The following is a 19059-nucleotide window of genomic DNA, read 5'->3' as shown; positions in this document are numbered from 1 at the left end:
CTGGGCATGCCTAGGCACACATGGGCACTCCTCAGACCACCTTGGGTCTCCAGGCCATATCTGGGCACTCCTGGGCACATCTGGTCTCACATGGACACTGCTGGGCACCACTGGGCACTGCTGGTCACACCTGGGACCACCTTGGCACCCATGGGCCTATCTGGGCACATCTTGGCTCACATGGGCTCATCTGGATACACTTGGGCATACCTGGGCACAGCTGGGCTCACTCGGGCACTGCTGGGCATGACTGGGCTCTGCTGGGCACAACTGGGACCACCTTGACAGCCATGGGCCTATCTGGGCACATCTTGGCTCACATGAGCTCATCTGGATACACTTGGGCATACCTGGGCACAGCTGGGCTCACATGGACCAATCTGGGCACACCTGGAAACTGCACGGCACCACTGGGACCGTCTTGGCACCCCTGCACCTATCTGGGCATATCTTGGCTTTCGTCAGCTCATCTGGATACACTTGGGCATACCTGGGCACAGCATTGTGCCCACACCCACATTGAAACAACTTTATCTTGTGCCTTACACAGGAAGTTTGGCTTCTGCTGTCTAACACTGGGGCAATTTGTTTTGACTCCAAGATGTCTCTGCTGGGAGGAACAGACTGAGGGGTGGTGCACACTGAAGCAGTTTGGTGTAATTTCACACAAAGCTGAACTTGCTGACAAAATCTGCATGGAAGATGGAAAGAATTGGGTCATGATAATTTCAAATCTGTAGAATTAAGGTACGAGTGAGCTAGGTAAGAGGTGACTGTGAGCTTTGGGAGTGGGAACAGGTTCCTTGTGCTAAGAGGGTGAGCCAGGGGAGGGACTAGAAAGGGGAATTGAGCTCTTATCACTTGCAGATACAGCATATGCTGTCATTTTTATGTTGCCACAGTAAATCACAATCTTTTGAAATCATGCATGTTAGTGGTTGGTGAGTCTTTGTTACGAGACATTTTTGCATAGAAATGTTAGATAAGAAATATTTTAAAAAAATTTTTTTTTGTGCCTGACTTTTATATTTCACATGCAGCTAGCTACATATGGAAATTTTATATTGGTAAACAGAAGGTAGAATAGCTGAGTTTGCAAGCATCTCGATAAAACAAGAAGAGAAAAAGTTTAATTTTGAAGCTCTTAGCTCTTTACAAAACACTTGAGCATGGGTGGAAATGTTGAGGAGAAAGAGGCTTGAAAAAAAATAATACATGAGTTAAGGGTTTTTTTTGGCTTTGAAGAAACTGTTTCCTCTAAAGGGCAAGGTGTTTTTTAGCAAGGTGTTTGGTTTGGTTAGTTTCCGGAAAGGATGTGAACTTTCAAGGCTTCAGAAAGGTTTGTCATGTATCTGGTGTCTTCAGCTCCCCACATTCATATTGCTTGAATTTATTGTCTGACTGTGTTTATAGGAGCAACAGTAGCTGAAAATTCTGCCCCTTGTTAGTACAGAGGAATCAAATACTCTGTGAAGAAGTTGACACTGTTTCAGAATGTGGCATCCAATCAGGGATGCTCCTTTTTCAGTTTAGTGTGCAGCAGCAGATATTACAGTGGTTTGTGGGTGACTTTTCCTCATACAATGTTTAATAAGCTGAAAAACATTACTATTTTTTCAGATTTTTTCCTGTCCTTACCTGAAAATGTCCAAGGTAAGAATAACGTTTCTGTCTTTCAATGTAACAATGTGGAACACATTTTTTGTTTTTAAATATTAATCTTCAATGACAAATTGTGCAACTTGCTTCTGTTTCATGGTGAAGGGTATTCTAAATTTACTGTCTATAGGAGACATGATATTGAAAGATGAGTGATGTAAAACATAGATTAAAGTAGTTTCATGCAAGTATAAATCTCTGCAGTTAACTAACACTTTTGGAAGGATTAAATTTTGGTCAGAGTTGTGTAAAAGCTCCCTGGTGCATCTTCATTGAAACTTATTTTCTGCGATTCTGTTTAGAGCAGGCATCATTTAAGAAAATGGTTTAGATTTCTTTTCTTTCTTTACTAATAGAATCAACTGGCTTTCCAATAAAATCCTTCATTTTCATTTCCAATAAAATCATTCATTTCATTTAAAATATTGTAACCTAAAACATTATTGTCATGCTGGGATTCATTTAATTCTCGGTCCCGAGCATTGGATATGATGGGTAAAACATCCATTTTGGCTTATTGGAGTGAAATGAATGCTAAAGGGGGCTTGAGTAATGTGTTTGAAGAGGGAAGTAAGACATGTAAAGATTTCTCTGCTATATCTGTAGCAATGAGCGTTCTAAACCTTATTGAAAATGTAAATTCCCCTTCCCCACACTTGAAGACAGCTCTCTGAAGAGTACTTCCAGCAGCTGGCTGTCACTTCACAAGTTGCTCAGGGATTTTCTTTGGATGTGCTAAAAATGGATTGGAAATGGTAATCTCTTTATTCAAGTCCATAGAATACGATGTTATTTTAACTGTTTGTGAAAACTGTTCAAAAAGTGATTAGTACCCACAATTCATACTTTGTCATACTTTGATAAATAATTATTTGGGATTTTATTTCTGTTTTACTTAAGGTGATCTTGTCTGGATAACTGAACAAGCGAAGCTTTGTTTTTTAAGCTCTAGGTCAATGTACTTGTTCTGCATTTCTTTGTGAAACTGTTGAGTAGTGGGAACCTCTGAGTAGTTTCCTCTCTGTCACATAGCTTCAAACCTTTCGAGCTAAGTGAGGAAATCAGTTATACAAACTAGTAAGTCTTGAGTGGTTGCTTACTATGTCTTATTTTATTTTTATTTTATTTCATTTTTAGCAACAGCCTGCTCAGTTTACCAATCCAGAAACTCCCGGCTATGTTGGATTTGCAAACCTTCCCAATCAGGTTCACCGAAAGTCTGTGAAAAAGGGGTTTGAATTTACTCTTATGGTGGTTGGTAAGGAAGTTTTATAAAGGAAGTTTTATAGTTTTTCTCATAATTAGTACTTGCTCACAGGGAATTTGAAGTTAAAATGAATGTTACTTGTGCTATTCTTAGGCTTCAGCTTGCAGCAGAAATTTTCCTGTACTGTTGCATTTGACTTTCTTTTATATTTCGTTCATTCTTCCAGCAGTTGTTTACCAGATTACAAACCATACTTGAATATATTAATAAGTTTGTGGGTGAAGAAATTTTATTGTGCACTTCAGCAGTCTTTCCTTCCTTCCTTTCTTCTCCCCTGTCTTACAGGATTCCAGCACTCCATTTAAAATGTAGTTTAAAATTGGTTTTGCATTTGAATGCAGTCTTAGTTCAGTTGTGTGTTTTGATTAAGAGACCAGTATTAAGGAGACCATTCTATTTAAAATGTTGCTTACACTTCTTTAGTTCAAAAGAATCTGAACTCCAGTCTTTTCAACCCTTCCAAAGACTCTTGTAAAAGAGTGAGAATTGGACCAGTTGGTTTTGATGTGAGGTATTACTTCTTTCTTTGATTATATGTTAGCAGTTGTAATCTAAAGTGTTATTCTATTTGATAATTCATGGGGAGTCTGTGTAGGTGTCTGGAATGGAAAGAAAAGTCTAGTGTCTGCAGAGGAAATACCTTGATCCTTTGAGAAATCTTTTAAGTGGACTCCCAAATCAGGCTTGGGTGTCTTCTCTGTCTCTCTGTGAGCAATAAATTGTGAGTTTTGGAGTTTGTAATTCTTGCTTTTAAATAGGCTTTCTCAAAAAGTGAATGATAGAATAAGGCTCTTCATTACCTGGCACCACAAGACATAAATCCCATTTGTGTGCTAGATTTGCCTAAGAGAAATCTTAGGATTTCTCTTAGGCAAGTAAAGAAGAGAGATCACAGTGAGAACAAGCAGGAGAGGTGAGATAGTGCATAATAGGAGGTGTTTAACTTCCTAATTGTTTTGGATTTCAGTAGTTACAGGGAGAGTCTATCCTCAAAGCTTTCATTAGTTTTGCCAAATGACAGCCCTAGCACTGATTATGTCCTACTTCTGTATTTTGTTCTTCAGTGTTGTACAGTTTGCCCTTATTTTTGTCTTCCTAGAATTTTATTATGGTTTTTTACTGTATCTTTCATTGGATTTGATTTGGATGATACCATAAAGGATATCTCATAAAATCTAAGAGGAAAACCAAACTATAAGTAGCTGCTTCAAATTACGCTGTCAACTTTAACTCCTCAGAATTTACTATTCAGTGATTATTGGTGTAAATAAACACACTCATGGTGAGAGACTTCTCCAGGGTCAGGCTGTTCAGGTATAAGCAGTTTATTATTTAGGTAGAGGGTGGAAGAGATCTGTTTATGCTGCCAGCCACAGCGTAAACATGCTCAGAGAGGGAGAGAGTGGAGAGACGGGTTGGAGAGCATGAGGGCTGAAGATAATTAAGGGGGTAGAGAGAGAGGGGCAAGGGGGGGTGTAAGAGCAGGGAGTAAGAGAGGAAGTTAATAGAGGGGAAGAGAGCAAGTTAAGAGAGCAGAGGAAGTTAAGAGAGGAGTGGGTAAGAGCAGAGTGGAGAAGTTAAGAGACGAGCTTAAGAGAGAGTAAGAGATGAGTGAGTCAGAGGGTAGGAGCAGGTAAAAGACAGTAAGTTAAGAGAGCGAAGTTCTTTTTAGAATACATTGTATCTTCTTCTATAGTGAATATTCTAATTCCTAGTGACTAATCAGTATACTACACACATCCTATAGAATTTACATGTAGCCTTTAAGAACTACCACATTACCATACAGTGTTACATTTTAAACTCTAAAAGCTACTTTTCAAATTCTTCTCTTGCTGCTTGACCTTTGCATTCGCTATCTGCAGAAGGGTATTGTTTCATCAACAGGGATTCTCTTTCAGCTGGCTAGTCTATTGTTCTTTGCTTATATAGTAACTAACACTCAGTATCCTATAGCTTAAAGCTAGTTTTCAATTCTATTTTGATCCTAGGTTTCATATTTTCAGAATCTTTTGCTAAACAATCATATTCATAAGATTTCCTTGTTTCATCTTCCCCAACAAGTGATCCTAAAAGTGTGAACAGTTTTGAGAAATAAAAGGTGTGCTTTCTTTTCTTTTTTTTTTTCTTTTTAGCTGTAGCTAAACTTAACTTCCAGATCTCTTTGAATTTTAATTGGAAATAGTGCCACATAAAACAATTCTGGAAGAAAGCAATGCAAAATTATATAGACCAACAGTTGTTTCTAGCCTCGTGTAAAATAGAAATAGAGGGGAAATGACATGGTGTAAGAGTAACAGAAAGGCAATTAATCCACCCATGTTGGAGTAAGGTGGAACTTTATGGTTGCTGCCTGCCAGTATTTTAAGAGATAAATGAAAACTACTGGAAGAGGACACGGAAAAAAATAATTTCATTGAAAATTTGGAGTAGTATTTTAAGATACACTAGCAGGGGGAAGCAGCTGATGTAAGATAAAATAAACTGTGCTTTAAATTGTTGATTATTTCAACAGTTTGGAATGTGAATTCATTCTCTTCAAATATGCACAGAGTTTATGTTCTCTCATGGGCTGTGTCACAGTGCCTGTTTTGAACTATCATTCTTCATTAAGTTGCCATCCTTCTTCATTTCTGAGCAGGATAATACTTTAAAAGCTGCCTGTGCTGACAGAATCCTAATCAATGATTTTGCTTTTTCACACAGCTTTTGGTTATGGGTTTTTTTCCTGCTATTGTTTACTGTGGTATCTGAAAATATGAGCTGGAGTTTATAAGAATTTGGTTGCTTGGCTGTGTGGCTCCCAAATAAATCTCAGTCACTTATATTTATTTTTATGTTCATTCTCATTATTAAGTTATGACTTAATCTAAATTGTTGTTTCAGTTGAGTCATTAAACTGCTGTAGCCAATATAATCATTGACAGTGACTATGGAAGCTGATTTGGTTTATGTGTAATATTTACTCATACTGAAACCGTGGAATGTGGTACTGGATGAAATCAAACTTTTTTGGTTTTGCTGAAATGATTCCATGTGACTGTTGAGTTATTCTGGGTGCATGTCATCTTCACTGGTGAAGGCTGCACTGGCACAATCTGATATTGAAAGCTGCATTTTATAGGGCATTAAAAACTGGCAGCTCCTAATCAAATCTTCATTTTAAAACAATTTCCATCCTTTTATTTTCTTTTGTTCAGATGTTTTTGTCATATTTGTATTGCAGAATAGTCTGTGTTGCTCAGAGATTCTGTGGTCCATCATTTTTTGACATCTAATTTTTTAATTTAATTCTATCAACACCTGAAATAAAACTAAAATTCTAGAAAATGATCTCTTCAGTGAACTCAACTACTGAGCATTTCAAGTTGCTGCTCTTTTTTATGCTATGAACATTTGTTCTGATTAAAATCTTGATCTTTAAGTGATTAGCTGACCTCTGAATTTTCCTCATGGCCATCAGTATCTCTGGAACAAAAATATATTTACAGTACAATTTGGTGATCTCCAAGTTCATCAGTATAAAATAATTGCTCAGTGACCATACTACTCTTGCTTTGAGTTCTTGTTTGCCATATTGGCATAAAAACCAGAAATGAATCCCACTTGATGCCTGCCTGTACAGAAGGTCAGTAATGCGTTTTTCATTGTTTAAATCGATGATAAAGCCTTGACTGGATCAAGGATTTCTCACTGGATATATTTCACATTCTGGAGCCATAACAGAAAACCATGTCTTAAAAAAAAAGGAGACATGAAATGGGAAATCTTAAGTATAAATGGGTCACAACTCCACTTGACTAGAAGCATTAATTACACATCATCTGTGAAAGCTCTGGGAAAGTGCATTACAAAGCCAAGATCCAAAAAATTTTTTCAACCTTTTTGTGCAAACTTAGCTAATCCAAAATAAAAATTTGTAGATTTTTAATTTGAAAGAAATATGAAAAAAATATGTAGTCACATAATACCATCAGGTACTCTTGAAATTATTTATGTAAATATGTTGAATTTATCTTTATATTGAATCACAGGTGAATCTGGATTAGGAAAATCTACATTAATAAACAGCCTCTTCCTGACAGATCTCTACCCAGAAAGGATAATCCCAGGAGCTGCTGGTAAATACATCTTTATTCAATGGTTTTTGGACTAGAATGCTTTTATCTTTGAATTTTAGTAACAGCCAGCAGTGATTTCTAGCTGTAATAGTTTCTAAGGTATTTCTTGACACTTGAGCTGTTTGATAAAACCATTTTCCCCCTCACCCAGGATGTCTCTTGGGTCTTTGTTGTTTAGTCCTTGGCTGTATTCATATTAACACCTAGAAGTTTGTTCCCTTCTTTTGCTTAAAAACAGTCATTGTGTCACAGTGAAATAAACAATCGACTAAAACAATCAGAGAATTTATTCAGTTTTTAATTTGTTGCAATTATAAACATATGAATTGTTTATACCTGCTTGCACCTTGATTCATTTGCTTTGGATTGATATTTAGTGGATGAGAATTTCACTTCCTGTTCTTATTCATTTCCTTGTCCTATTTTTAATCTGTTAACCAAGGTATGCAATAATCCAACAAAAGAGAATATTGTAGTAAAATAAAAGATGCATTTTTTCTCTTTTTGCTACCAGTTGAATGACTTGCTTTAATGGTTTTATCATGTTTGCGGATGATTACTTATAACTTCTAACCCTAGGAAAAGAATCCATTACATATAATTTTGTACTGTTCTCCAGTTACCTATGGTTTTGTCTTGTCACCCTGAAAACTAAACCTTCTGATCTTGTTTTCATAGTTTTAGTTACTTTCCCAGGAAAGTAACTATAAACATAAGTTGTTTACACTTTCCTTCTAAGAAACGTTCCTTGATGGATGTTTCACATGATCAGTGTGATTGGGAAGGTGGCAATTTAGTTATCCAATCCTTGGTCATAGTCAAGAATCTATAAATACTGGAGTCAGAAAATTACTTCTTTTTCCTGTCACACCACTGAGACGTGTTTGTGTGAATCATTCTGTGTCCGTTAGCGATGTTGTCTTGGTCCCTTTTGCCATAATTTCTACATTATTTTTAAGAAAAGTATGAAATCTCATACAATCCTCTAATAACAGCTAAAGAATTTATTTCTGAGTCTTTTTGTTATCAGGCCTTAGAATGTAATCGACAGAATAATATTTATGATGTTCTATCTGCCAATTCATCTTTGGAGCTTATCTCAGAATGACATGGTCTTGCAAATTGGATTCTGAAAGACGGAGTTTGTTGTCTTTCAGATAAGATTGAACGCACTGTGCAGATTGAAGCCTCAACAGTTGAAATTGAAGAGAGGGACGTGAAACTGCGCCTGACAGTTGTGGATACTCCAGGATATGGAGATGCCATCAATTGTCGAGACTGGTATGTGCACAGAGAATACCTCTTGATTTATCTGTGGAGACTGACATAGATTTCTTATCTGTCCTGTGGGGGTGGAAATATGGTGTGTGTCTGTGAAACGCTGAATTTGAGGTGGGATTTTTTGTTTTTTAATTCTGAGGAAGCTTAATTTTAGTGTTATGAATTAATTCCAGTACATGTGAAGAGGCATCAATAACTTTGACACAACTTGAAATAAATTTTGTGGCACTTTTTTTTTTCTTCTTTAACTTCCATTTTGCTTGAAAGAGCTTTAAGTGAACAGTGACCTTGACTCTTAATAATACTCTGAGAAAGTAAATCACCTACTCTTCAGTGCAAAAATCCACCCCTAGATCTTGTCCACATTCACTTGAGCATTCTCAGATTCTGTGGCTAATTTTTAAGTGCTTTTCATCATCTTAGATTTTGTTTGTTTGCTTGGGTTTGTTTTGGTTTTTTTAAAATTTACATTGTAGTAAATACTGAGAAGTAATCAGTGGCAATCAGTTTTCAGTGGTATTCCCTTTTCCCACATCTCTCAAGCCCCTGAACCTCAAGGTAACCTCTGGCTTTCCCCAGAGCTTTGGAAATCAATGCCTCCTGATAAAGTGAAAATCATGTTCAAGACCAAGTGTCCTGTCCTGGTGAGCCCAAGAGCTACTACATGAACAATCTCCTGTTTCATTTGTTCAAAACTTTGTTGTTGCTCAGAACTTCACCTGAAATAATTGTTCTTCTGGGTCACGATAGGCCTTACAATCTGAATGTACTCTGGAATATGCACGTTACAAAAACCCACAGCACTGGGAAAACCTGAGCTTCATTGCTTCTGGTCACTGGGGACAGAGCTGATGTTTTGTTGACCACATCCACTGGAGTCTGACAATGCCTATTTTGCCATTTTACTCCTAAAACCAGAATTTCCCAGGCAGGTCCCTTGACCTTACTTTGTTTTATGGCAAAACCAGCCTTCAGGAAGATCTGGATTTTCTCTCCTTGCTCAAAAACTTCCTCTGCCATGTTTCCCCACACGTTGATGTCATAAATGTACTGCAAGTGTTCTGAAGCCTTACACTTCAGAAGTAACATTGGCCCTTCTGCTCTGAGTACTTGCCCACTGGAAACTGGAGCTGTGTTTATGCTTGAAGAATTTCCTGTGGTGGTTGCACTTCCTTCTCAACTCCTGTACCCATGCTGCTGAGGCAGTGGTGGGTTTTCCATCCCACTTCCTTATGTCTTTTCTCTGGTCATGCAGGTAAAACCACAGGTTATGTCGTGTATATCCTGTCTCTTGAGGATGCTGGTGTTTGCTCACAATAGCAGAGTCTGGCCCGTACTGGTGGAGTATAGAATATTTCCTCTCTAGTTTGCTCAAGTTTTTCAAATCTGTTCTTAATCTTGGACAGTCTTTTCACAGCTGAGGTGCAGGTTAGTAAGGAAAAACCCCTGATATTCATGTTGCCAGAGATGGGTCACCTGAAACTCTGTTTGCTCTCCTTCTTTCATTGGCAACAAAGCCAATGAGTTGATGTACAGAAGTGGTGCACTCTGTACAAACTTCTGCCACGTGGATTGTGTACAGTGGACCTCATTTGGATCTACAGGGGACTGATGGTTATTTGGACCCCTATAGATTGCCTCCAGTACAGCTACTTCTGTCGGTACTGGATACCTTCTTCCATGGCCTTCCACCTGCCTGGTCACCATTAGATGATCCTTGAGAGAATACCTTTCCCTCACTTTTGACAGAAGTTGCCACCAGAGCTGAGGGTTTCTGTCTTCTTCCCAATCCCCTTGTCAATGCCTATATCCCAGGACAGGGATCCCAGTTGCTTGGCTTCCCTATGGTCTGGTTCTATATGGGTGGGCCACAATATCCTGGTACCAGAGCAGCCAGGTTGCCAGGATCTCCCCCAAACGGCAGCTGAAATCCATTCACATATCTTGCAGCTCACCAGCAACTCTGGTTGAAGATTATCTCTGGTCCTGCCTCTTTCTCCTGCTGTGAGGGCCCTGCTTCCCCTTCATCCTTTGCTAAGCAAACTGATTTGGTCTTGGGTTTCTTCCATGTAGGGGCAGCTGTTCATGGCACAGGTTGTGGCAGTGGTTCAGCTGCAGTTGGAATGGCCATGGTGCCTGTTTCTCTGCTTTCCTCCTCCTTGCCTGAGGGTGCTGTCTAGTGATGAGCAGTGTCGAGTAAATAAAAGCCAGGGCTCAGCACACTGCAATAAGTTGCTCCTCTTTGGAGTTTCCCCCTCCTGTTAATCTGGGCCAGAACCAGGACACTAGAGGACAAAAAGTTGGGTATGAGCAGGCAGTCTCTGGAAGCCATTAGTATCCCAAGCTGCATCAAAAGCAGTGTGGGGGAGAGAGTTCTGCCCTACTCCTGTTCTCCTGTGAGACCTACATCCAGTTCTGGGGGTCTAGGACAAGACAGACATGGAACTATTGGAGCAGGTGCAGAAGAGGATCATGGAAATGATCCAAGGGCTAGAACAGCAGTAAGGAGAGGCTAGGAGAGTTAGGATTCCATCTGAAAAAGGGAAGAGAAGACTCCAAGGAGACCTGACTGAGGCCTTCAAATAGGCTTCGCAGGAAACATGGAAAGACACTTAATACCAGGCCCTGTAGTAGCAGAGCAAGGGGCAATGGTTTGAAACTGAGAGTAGATGTAGGTGTAGCAGAGACTTTTTTACAGTGATGGTGTTGAGGCCCCTGGCATAGGTTGCCCAGAGAAGCTGTGGCTGCCCCATACCTGAAAGTGTTCTAGGCCAGACTGACGAGCTTAGAGCATCTTAGACTAATGGAAGGTGTCCCTGCCCAGTATCTTGGAAATAGGTGATCGTTAAAGGTCTCTTCCAATGCAAATCATTTATGATTTTAGATCATTTTGGAACAAGAACCTTAAAATGTCTTGAAAATGTGTGGTTAATGTTAATCACTATATAAACATTAACCCAAGAGAAATTTGTTGTAGAATTGAGGTTGAGTTATGTATATTTTATCTTACTATATATGCATAAAATATGCATAGTAGTTTGTTATTCTAGAATTCAGTTAAATTTTTAAGATATGTGCTCTTCTATTTTCCCCGTTCTATAGAATCAGTAAATAAATTTTTGTCCGTCATAAGACTGGACCATCAACAGGGTATCTTAGTGGTTTAATATTACCTTTGAGAGTCCTAAAATAGTGGAACATTTGGTGATTCCTCAAATCCATGTTTATTTTACAGTTTTAAGACCATAATCTCTTACATTGATGAGCAGTTTGAGCGATACCTGCATGATGAGAGTGGATTGAACAGAAGGCATACCATAGATAATCGAGTTCATTGCTGTTTCTATTTCATTTCACCATTTGGTCATGGGTAGGTGTTTCTGTCTTTTATTTTTTTTCTTTTTTTTCCCCCGTTTTCCCCCGTTATTTTATTTTAGAGAATTGGTTTGTGCCTGTTGACTTAAATTTTCAGAATCAGGTTGCCACTACTTGAGCAACTGCTATAACTGCTGACATTAATTGGCTGTGTTCTTTCTCTCTGTGTAAAGATAGATATTTATGTTGGAGTGAAAATAAATTGGTAATTTAGAGTAAAAATTTTCTGTATCTTAATTTTAGCCTTAAGCCTCTGGATGTTGAGTTTATGAAGGCCATACAAAACAAAGTAAATATTGTACCAGTGATTGCAAAAGCTGATACACTTTCTCTGAAAGAGCGAGCGAGAGACTAAAGAAAAGGGTGAGTGATTTCCTGGCTTGCAGAAATGTGTTGTGCTTTGGCTATGGCAATATGGTGGCTGTAGAGAGGCATTCTCATTAACCTTACTCTGTCCTAGCTGAGAAAAATGTAATCTCATGCACAGTGTAGCATCACTTAATATGTAGTTTGATGTCTTGTAAATTATTTTATGATGTATTTAACTGAGAAATTATCCTTAGAGTGTTGTTTGCAAAATAGCAATCTGGCTACATTTACAATTAGATTATGAGTGAATTTTGAAACTTTGGAAAAATATTTAAATACATTTTCTGATGATAATTGCTCTGTTACTTGTTTCATCAGTCCCAAAGCAGATACAGTATCTGCATATAGAATGTGTATATGTGTATTTGGTTTTTTTACCTGGACAGAATTCTAATGGTTAAAAAATGGGATTTTCAGAGATGTTTCTGATTTTGAAGTTGTTTTAATTCCCCTATGTCACTCCTTCTAAAGCATTCCACTTCTGTCTTCCAAAGGCAAGACTTTTTAACACATTCAGTTGTGCATTTGCTGGGAGGAGGTGGGATTCAACAAACCGTCATGAGCTAATATCAGCTATGAAGTTTAGAAAGAAGTGTTAGAATTAACTTGTCAGAGGCATGCTCCAGTCTTAGCTCTTGCATTGAAAACTTTATGATTTTTGTCAGTTATTCTGAAAATGCTTGTAACTCTCTTACCTGATCAGGGATAAAAATAGAGACTTTATATATAGAGTACTCTAATAGGAATGTTTAGAGTGCTAGAATTCTGCAGAAATAAAGATTTTTCTTTTTTAAAGAGCAAAATTTGGGGTCTGTAGCAAATGGATTCCTGCTGCAGATACCATTACTGTCATGAAGAAAAAAGTATTTCTTGTGTCTATATCTCAGTTTTCCAAACACTCCCACCTCTACCCCCAAGTAGTAATTCAGAGATAAGAGCAAGGAGATCCAGCTGTAGAAAATAAGTATGACTTGTGAGTCAATGCTTTTATTATTACAAAAAAAACCTGCAAAGATTTATCAAAACACAGTTTCCACAAAGGACAAAGTTTTTGTGAACACTGTTGTTTGTTTGTAAGTCTGTGCCAAGTAGCTTTTGTCTATCATGAAGAAATACGGCATTTAAAACCAAATGCTGATTGAGTGATTTGGATCAGTAAGATAAATCCAGATTTCTTTATAGTCTGTGTATTAAGTAATTTTATGCTAGGATTTAAAAGTACTGATTCTACATGTACATTATATTGATTTCTTTTATTGCATATCTCAGATTCTGGATGAAATAGAAGAGCATGGCATCAAGATTTATCACCTGCCTGATGCTGAATCAGATGAGGATGAAGATTTTAAAGAGCAGACCAGACTCCTGAAGGTGTGACTGGTTTAATAGGTTATATACATGGATAATATATTGTATTTTTTCAGATCACTCAGATGGCTTTAGAACAAAGCCTACAATGCAACCTAGAGTGAGTCACTGTCTCTGTCCAGGCTTCCCTAGCCTGGAAGATGGTTGCAGCAATTACTTTTATTTATTTTACACCTTTAATTTAAAAGAGTTATGAACTTATTACCATAATATGCATTGCTGAGCAGAAAAAGAGTTGTTCTTGGAGTTGTTTGTCCTGGCTCATTATAAGTAACTTTTGCACTTTTGGCTTTCAGGCCAGCATTGCATTTTGCGTAGTGGGGTCCAATCAGCTCATTGAAGCAAAAGGTAAAAAAGTTAGAGGTCGTCTCTACCCTTGGGGTGTAGTTGAAGTGGAGAATCCAGAGCATAATGACTTCCTGAAGCTGAGGACCATGCTAATGTAAGTTAGAAAATTCCAATTAAATAGTTGTTTAGAAAACAATCACCAAGATAATCAAGCACTACACTGGGGGCTTGCAGCAGTTGTGTAATCCCTGGGCACATTCAGAATTTGTGTGGGGAAGGCCATGAGCAGTCTTGACCTAGCTGAGCTAGGCCTAGTCAGGGGTTGGACCACACAGGAGTTGGACTATGCAGGACCCATAGGTTCTCTCCGATCTGAATTACTCAGTGAAAATAATGATTTGTCTGATTCTTTTGTCCAATATAGTGTTGCATTGTTTCTCATATCCCCTGGAATATAAAACAGGTTGTTCTTATTTCAATGTATCTATAAGTAGATACACTTGCAAGGGAGCAGACTTGAAAAGCTGGTTGTTTTGGTTGGTTTTTTTCCTGGTCTTTGTTACTCTGTTTTGCCTCCTCAGCTTCATCAAAGGCCTCGCCCAGGACTAGAGTTTCTGCCAGGGCAGTCTCAGGGCTGGGTCATCTGTGTCCTTTATTGCACCAATTTAACTGAAATTAGATTTTAAATTATGTATGCTAAGTGGGCATGCATGCTGAGGACATTGATCCAAGACAGTGCCGAATGTGAGAGTTGCTTAAGCAAACTGATGTGACACAAAGATGTTTTATTTTTAAATTACTTTTCTTACTCCAGCACCCATATGCAAGACCTTCAGGAGGTAACCCAGGATCTTCACTATGCGAACTTCCGCTCTGAGAGGCTCAAACGAGGCAACAGGTTGTCATCTCATGGTTACAAGCTGCTTCTCCCTCTTCTGAATTTGTATTTTGCTCTCTCTGTGTCTACCATTTCATTGCTAGGATTTGGTAGACCAAGGGCAGCTCTGTAACTCCAGTCAATAGGATTCTACTGACCAGTTTACAAAGAGTGTAACAAAAAATATTTGGTAAATCTGAAGAGACAGTTGTGGAGTCAGGGAGTTGTGGGAATAGATCTGTGCTTTTGTCTGAGGCTTCAACAAAGTTGGATTGGAATGTTGAAGGTATTAAAGTAGGACAGATGCCTGTGATAAATATCTTAAAAATATGAAAATTAGATCAGAGCGGATATCTTAAAAAGAGTGTGGGGTTTTTTTTCAGAATTAACAGCTGGAATATTTGGATTGGGCCTTTAAAAAGAGATGATTGGATTTTTTTGCAATGCTTTATTAAACATGACATGCATAAATAGTAGCAGTCAAAGGGTAATGGCTGTTAGCCCTGTTTTGAGCTGGGCTGGAGAGGGCATAGCTTTTCTGAAAAGAGAACTGGGCAAAACACCCCATTTTTAAGTACAATAGCAAGGTCTGTAAAGATGAGTTGCTGAGTTGTTGTGGGAAACTCTGTTCCCTGGTTTAGTGTTCCAGCTGCATCTCTTCTTATAGCCACTAGAGGGTTCCAAATTGCACATTTTGGGGGCTTTAGGGCATTTTGCAAGTTTCCCCATCTTGCTGTTAACAGAGATTTTGTCACATGTCTAGTCAGTTTTCAGCAAAAGGTGTTTTCCTTTTGCAGTTTCATGCCTGTAGCATTGACCTACAGGCAAGATAAAATGCTCTTCTCTCCTGACTTTAAATCCTGCTTTCTGAAATTCAAGGTAAAAGTCCCCAAACTTCCCAAGTTCTGGAACCTCTTATCCAACAGGTGTGTACAAAGGCCTTAGACGTAATGTGACTTAAGGTCATCCAATTCTTAGAGGATTTCAAGTTGCTGTTAAATTTGGTATGTGAAACTAAAACATCTTTTTGTATCTTTTCTAGTTCAGTGGCCCATATATCTTTGCTTTCACATTTCTGAAGTGGTGCTAGAATGTAGTTAGGTTTACTGTAAGGGAGGGTAGATTTTATATGAATTTATTTCAAGAAGCTTGCACTTCTGCTACCAGGAGTGCTTGACAATAGATGCTTGTTGACTGTACTCACTAAGGATCTCAGAGGTTTTAAAGCGCAGCAGATTTTTTTACAATGTATTTCTCTGTTAACTTTTAAACAAACACCAGTTTGTTTGCTTTGCATGTTTGATGGCACTTGCTTGATTAGATCCATTTGTAGATCTTCCCTGTTGTGACATGGAGTAGGAGAAAGGCATTAGCAAAGTGGTAGGAAATCTTGAATAAAGCCAGGTGGGAGGCAGTGGCTTCTCCCAAGTAACAAGTGATGTGATAACAGGAAATGGTCTCAAGTTGCACCAGGGAGGTTTAGATTGAATATTAGGAGAAATTTCTTCACAGAAAGAGTGTTTGAGCACTGACATGGGCTGCCCAAGGGCAGTGCTGGGGCTGCCATCCCTAGAAGTGTTCAAACTGCTTGTGGATGTGGCACTGGAGGACATGGTTTAGTGGTGAACACAATGCTTAATCAATGCTTGGACTCAGCAATCTTAGGCGGTTTTTCCAACCTTAATGATTTTATCTTTCTAAAAAAATTAATATTATTTTAGGAAAATAGAAGATGAAGAAGTAAATAAAGACAAGATTTTGCTTGAGAAGGAAGCAGAAGTAAGATGACAGAACTTTATATTCTTGGGGGAGTTTTTGTTCTTTTGTTGCTACTTTAGAGCAAATATGTATATGATCTTGGTAATTCAAGGTAAATTTCCTTGGGAAAGGAAATCCAGTTATATGCCAATATAAAGTTACTTAAGAAAATAAGAAAACAGAATGAGAAGAGGTGAGAGGAGACTCAGGATAGGATAGGGATTTTTTGGAACAAGTGGAGTCTCGTAAAACATGACTCCACTGTAGTGATCAGCAATGGATGTAAAACACACTGTGTGGGCAAGGAGAACCATCCTTATGGGAGTAAGGGTTCTGCAGTTAATAACTGCAGATTGGGACAAAGTCAGTTCAACTCTGCAGCAAAAGTGGGAACGAGGTAGAAATGGTCAGAAATAAATTAAATGGAAATTCTCATTCAGCCACTATGACAAATTCATAATGCGTGGCTCTAATGCTGCTTTTCTTGTTCCTCAGACCTATAAAGGTTATAGATAGGCAAGACTAGAAAAAGTGCAATGAAATTATGCTTGTGTCTCAGTGGATGGTTTGCCTGTAATACTTTTTTCCACCTAGTCATACCTAGCAAGGGAGTTGGGGAATAATCCTGACAATTTTTTTTATGACAGATACAGGAGTAGTTTGGAGGGACATTATCAGGCTGCTTTTTTTCTGATAAACTTTAGTAAGTGTAAATGCTTGTTCAGTACTTCAGAACCATAATTTTTATACATTTAACATCAGAGAATTCCATTTAGGGACCCTCAGAAGTCCCATCCCACAGTACAATAGTAAAGCCTATTTATTTCATTCAGTAAATGCCAGCCTCTTCAGTGATGAAATGCAATAAAAGAAGATGCCATAACCTGAGATCATTATCTGTCAGATAAAGAAAATGCAGATATGTGATCCCTCTAATAAAAATAAATATTAGAGTAGTGACAGTGAAGAATTATATTCTGAAGTGAGATTAAGCTACAGAATTCATCTGTGCTGCTTTTCCAGCTCCGTCGCATGCAGGAGATGATTGCAAGAATGCAGGCCCAGATGCAGATGCAGATGCAAAGTGGAGAAGGTGACAGCACTGCAGTTCATGGGCACCATGTGTAAAGTCTTGGGTAAGATGCTTAAATAGACACTTAAAGGGCTTCTCCTTTAGCTGCTCTCTAATGTGCTTGGTATTAAGGAGTTTTGGAAAAAGGTTTACACATGGTGTTCCATAGGTTTCAGTTTTAATTTTAATTTATGAGGATTAACTGCTGTTTGCAAAGTTAAATGGCTTGCAGTCAAATTAAACAATGTGGTGGTGTGTGTGTGTATATATGAAAAATTTTCAGAAAGGTGATACAATATATACTGCTAAGAATGATGGAAGAAGTCTTTGAAATAATTTCAACAGGTATCTTAATCTCATGATGAAGTCATTGCTTCCTTGTGACTCATAAAATGTCTGCAGTTCTTTCAGGTTTCTTAATGTGGGAAGTGCTGATCTGAAATGGTATTTTCCTGTCATGTTTTTAGATTATTTTATCCCCTGACTCGCAGGAGACCTTCTGGAGCTGGATTGCAGTGGTGGAGGCAGAAAGGATGCCTCCATGTGGTCTGGAGCTTGCTGTAGAGTTTAATGTGGGACTGTTTTGTGGTAACATCTTGTGAGATGTATTTCATAACATGTAGTGAGTTGGTGTTTTTATATATTATACACATTTGACTTTTGTTTTCTTTAGTCCTTCTTATCTTTTAAATTTCCTATTAGGGATACAAAATAGTCATTGAAAATTTTCTAGCCTGATAAGCATTAGATAATAATATTTTTTTAATATACCTTATTAGCTCACTGCTTTTAACTTTGTATTCTATTAAGAAATAAAAAGCTGTCAGTGATTCCTTGTTCAGTGCCAGTCACCTCATTAAGCTTGCACCCCTGCAAGGTTAATTTTATAAATATAGCAGTGTTTACATGTGTGTGGAGACCAGCAGCCCTTTCTGCTCACAGCAGAGGATTTCCTTGGCCTCTGCAAAATATCAAATGAAAATTAAAGCATGCCTTGTGTCTTAGTGAAAGAAAGAAGAGGAAATGCCTCTGTGAGAGGCACACTGTACATGGCAGGCATTGTTTATTTTAGATTTAACCTTGAGGGATCTTTTACTCTATTGCAGCTAATTTTGAATAGTTTCTTGTAGGCCATCACAAATTACTCCTGCTATTTTCTGGCATTATTGTAGCCAAATAAACTTGAATAAGGCTGATTTTATTGAATGAGGTAAACTCCAAAGAGTAGTTTTCTATGCATAGATGTTTCCTATATTCAAATTATAAGAAATTCTATAATTTCTAGTAAGTATTTCCATACTATTCTTAGGGCATTGAAAAGTGTTACATGTAGTAAATATATATATATGTATTGACACACTTCTCTTTTAAAAAGTGACCTGTTCCTGACAGGATCAATGTGAACTGTGTTTTAAGTTCTTTCTCCAGAACAGAGTCAGCAGTATTACTTCAGGAATGACTGGTTTATTTTATTAGGACAAGGTCACTTTCTTAATCCTGGTAGCAAAGGAGACTGTTTTTTGCTTGGCTGGACTGGTCCTGCAGATCATGCCTCATGTTGTGTTTGTATCAAATAATAAATGCAGCACACAGCTGCCCAAGTGGTGTCTGACAGGGCAAGCAG

At 38.1% G+C, this 19059-nt stretch overlaps 1 pseudogene across 1 annotated transcript; it reads left to right on the top strand.

Moving 5' to 3' along the window:
• Window positions 1-661: 661 nt before the first annotated feature.
• LOC147649987 (septin-2-like) lies at window positions 662-18268 on the top strand (annotated as a pseudogene). Its single transcript, XR_015277307.1, has 13 exons — window positions 662-747; window positions 1621-1653; window positions 2797-2917; window positions 6961-7047; window positions 8205-8328; window positions 11564-11698; window positions 11947-12066; window positions 13342-13443; window positions 13737-13882; window positions 14543-14626; window positions 16327-16384; window positions 17387-17499; window positions 17903-18268. The product of XR_015277307.1 is annotated as a septin-2-like (transcript).
• The last annotated feature ends 791 nt before the right edge of the window (window positions 18269-19059 follow it).

This window comes from Cyanistes caeruleus, chromosome 17, assembly GCF_971803275.1.
Source record: "Cyanistes caeruleus chromosome 17, bCyaCae1.hap1.1, whole genome shotgun sequence".
Classification (NCBI taxonomy): domain Eukaryota; kingdom Metazoa; phylum Chordata; class Aves; order Passeriformes; family Paridae; genus Cyanistes; species Cyanistes caeruleus.
This window is presented reverse-complemented; position numbering and strand designations above follow the sequence as displayed.